The following is a 3,772-nucleotide window of genomic DNA, read 5'->3' as shown; positions in this document are numbered from 1 at the left end:
ATACTGTCTGTCCTATACTTCTAGTGAGAACTATATTCTGTCCGCCCTATGCTCCCTGCGTGTGCCATACTGTCTGCCCTATGCTCCCTGTGTGTGCCATACTGTCTGCCCTATGCTCCCTGTGTGTGCCATACTGTCTGCCCTATGCTCCCTGTGTGTACCATACTGTCTGCCCTATGCTCCCTGTGTGTACCATACTGTCTACCCTATGCTCCCTGTGTGTGCTATAGTCTGTCTGCCTTATGCTCTGTGTGCCATACTGTCTGCCCTATGCTTCTATTGTGAACTATATTCTGTCCGCCCTATGCTCCCTGCGTGTGCCATATATTTTCTGTGTGTGCTTCATACTCTCCCTACCCTATGCTCCTTGTGAGTGGCAAACTGTGCATGCCTTATGCTCCCTGTGTGTGCCATACTGTCTGCCCTATGCTTTTTGTGTGTGCCATACTCTGCCTGCCCTATGCTCCCTGTGTGTTCAAAACTCTGCCTGCTCACATATGAATGATATCCCTAAAGTGAGCACTAACCATTTGTTTTTGTTTTTTTAGTGTGCTACCACCATTAATGTGGGTATACTCAACATTTGTTATGATAACGTGGGTGTGGTTTAAAAAAGGGAGTGGCCAACACTAGCTTCAAATATCAGCCCTCCGCCACGGAGACAAGAAAAATTTCGGCCCTCGGTAGTACAGAAGTTGGACAGCACTGATCTAGACCAACTGTAGATCACATAGCCTTGGATATTGTGCTTACTCAAGAAATCATCCAAGCCCCTCTTAAAGGCATAAATAGAATCAGCCATCACATCATCACTGGGCAGTGCATTCCACAACCTACACTGCTTCAAATGAATGTTCTTTTCTTCTAGTCTGAACGGGTGGTCTCTGGTGTGTTGATCCTTTTTATGGGAAAAAGGTCCCCTGCTATTATCTATAATGTCCTCTAATGTACTTGTAAAGCGTAATCATGTCGCCTGCCAAGTGCTTTTTCTCCATAGAAAATAACCCCAACCATGACAGTCTCCCCTCACAGTTGAAATTGGCCATCCCCTTTATCAGTTTAGTTGTATGTTTCTGCAATGTATCCAGCTCATACTTGAGGGCTGGGGGCCTGTTGTGTGTAGCACCATGGTCCTAGAGGAATGTTGTTTCGGTTCACTGGGTACTGTACAAACGTAAATGGATGAATTGACAAACTCACTCTTGACACTACACTGTATACTCAAGGTGTGGCCTTACCAGGGACCTATAAACAGGCAAAATTATATTTTCATCCCTCAAGTTAATGCCCCTTTTTATGCAAGACAGTATCCTGCTATTGAAAGCATTTCTTGAGAGTACCTAACGTGCAAAATGCCCTCTCTGAAGGCCACAACACGGTATAAAGGTGGCCATAGACACACAGATATTATCTTTCAAAACTAAGCTGGAAGATGAGCCGAACGATATTGGCAAAAGACTTGATATTGGTTGGCTTGTTGAGTGGCACCTTTGAAGGCTCCCAAACATCAGCCAGTGTTATTGCTGTATTGTCAGATACAGGTAGAATATTATTGTTTTTACCTGTATATCCGACAATTCAGCTCTAAATGTCTGTAATGAAAACAAACAATTCTTTTTTGCTGCGACGTACACGCACTCATGCGCATGTTTTTGCGTGTGCACGCGCCTAGGGGTTCATTTGAAAGGGTTGAACTTGATGGACTTTGGGTCTTTTTACAACCCAAATTAACATGTAACTATATGGTTTAGCCTCTTAAAAACATGTTGCCTTCATAAGAATCAAGTCCAAGCTTTAGACTGAATAAACGTCATCATGTTCACTTTCACTCAGTTTTTGCAATGGCAAACTAATTTACACCCAACTTAGTTTTAATTGGATTAATGTGTCTTCTCATTAAATAAGTGAAACAAGGTGGACCTAATTTAAAAGGCACTGGACACAAGGGCTCCATGCTGCAGCAATCCCTAACTTCTGTGTCTGAATTACATGCAAGTTAGGTGTGGGCGGGTGCCTACAATAACCAAGTATTCAGGAATCCAGTTCAATTAACATCAAATATAGGCTTTTATTCGCACATTTAAAAGGAATTACAGTGGAGGGTGTACAAGTCTAACGCGTTTCATGCCCCATAGCTGGGCACTTCATCAGAGTGATTGTGTGCACTTGTGTGAGTACTTAAATAACCACGTGTGAGCATGTGATCAAATTAAGGGCAAGTTAATACCTCAATGTGATACATATAATAAAAACAGTTCTTTTATCACATATACTAAGATTTAACATATTAGTATATTGTAAATATATATAATTATACCATATAGGTGAACTTATACATAAATAAATAAAATATATTTTATTTATTTATTTATGTATAAGTTCACCTATATGGTATAATTATATATATATTTACAATATACTAATATGTTAAATCTTAGTATATGTGATAAAAGAACTGTTTTTATTATATGTATCACATTGAGGTATTAACTTGCCCTTAATTTGATCACATGCTCACACGTGGTTATTTAAGTACTCACACAATCACTCTGATGAAGTGCCCAGCTATGGGGCATGAAACGCGTTAGACTTGTACACCCTCCACTGTAATTCCTTTTAAATGTGCGAATAAAAGCCTATATTTGATGTTAATTGAACTGGATTCCTGAATACTTGGTCAGCGCTTGATAGCGACTTGGTTTTTTTCGGATTGGAAGCATTAGCCGGTGTGGAGTGACCGGCTTATCGCGAGAGCTGCGACCTAGCAGGAAGACGTATCGGTCCGGACGGGCTCCGCCATTGACGCTCCGCGAGCGTGAGTAAAAAGTGTTGGGTGCCTACAATAGCCTGCACCTCATACATATAACACTGTGGAACACTGGTATATCTGTATTTATGGTAGAATGCAGGTGTTTGTGCTCCATTCTATACTGTAAAAGCGTGCATCCATGGTGGAAAGTGTACAGCATGGTGCAAATGTCAAAAACAAAATTATGGTTTGCACCCATTTATTTGCACTTTATAAATAAGGCTGAATATCTTGCTTTGGTGGTGGTGGTGATGATGATGATGATGATGATGATGATGATGATGATGATGATAAGTTGGTAAGATCCGATCTTCAGAAAAATGAGGTCCCTGGGCCCACCTAAGTTCAGGACATCCTCATCCCTGAATTGTAGGAGTTGCAATTCTATCATGAATACATAACTCATACTTTAAAACAATATATCATTTAACTCTGAATATATGGTGTATGGGCTTAAATGCCCATGTGGTAAAATGTACATAGGACAAACCTCAAGGAAAGTTAGGATCAGAACTGAGGAACATAAGCGATCAATAACTAACACACTAAAACTAGCATAATGAGTATCAGATGGTTTGTACTGGAAGAAGTACAATTACCAAACCATAGGAGGTGACAGACATTTCTGTTGCAAAGTGGAGCCAAACAGGGTTTCAGAGTAACTGTTCTAATCAACATTCTTTTAACTTGAATTTTCAGGACAATTACCCATGCTTTATACAAAAAAGGAATATTTCACAAACCAGCTTGTTTCACTGGGCTTGTTTTAGCATTCCTGAAATGTTATGCAAAATTAATTAAAATAAAGTCACATGGATGTTCAGCAGCTAGTCAAGAACATGCCCACTAGTTTCTGATGTAGCATTATCCTACTGCAATGTGCTGACACACTTGACTGGTAATTAACACTCTACAACTGGTACAGTTATAAACAACATTAATAACAAAGAGGCAGACAAAAAA

Source organism: Xenopus laevis, chromosome 4L (assembly GCF_017654675.1).
Source record: "Xenopus laevis strain J_2021 chromosome 4L, Xenopus_laevis_v10.1, whole genome shotgun sequence".
NCBI lineage: Eukaryota > Metazoa > Chordata > Amphibia > Anura > Pipidae > Xenopus > Xenopus laevis.
The sequence above is the reverse complement of the archived record's forward strand: the minus strand, read 5'-3'. Positions refer to the sequence as shown.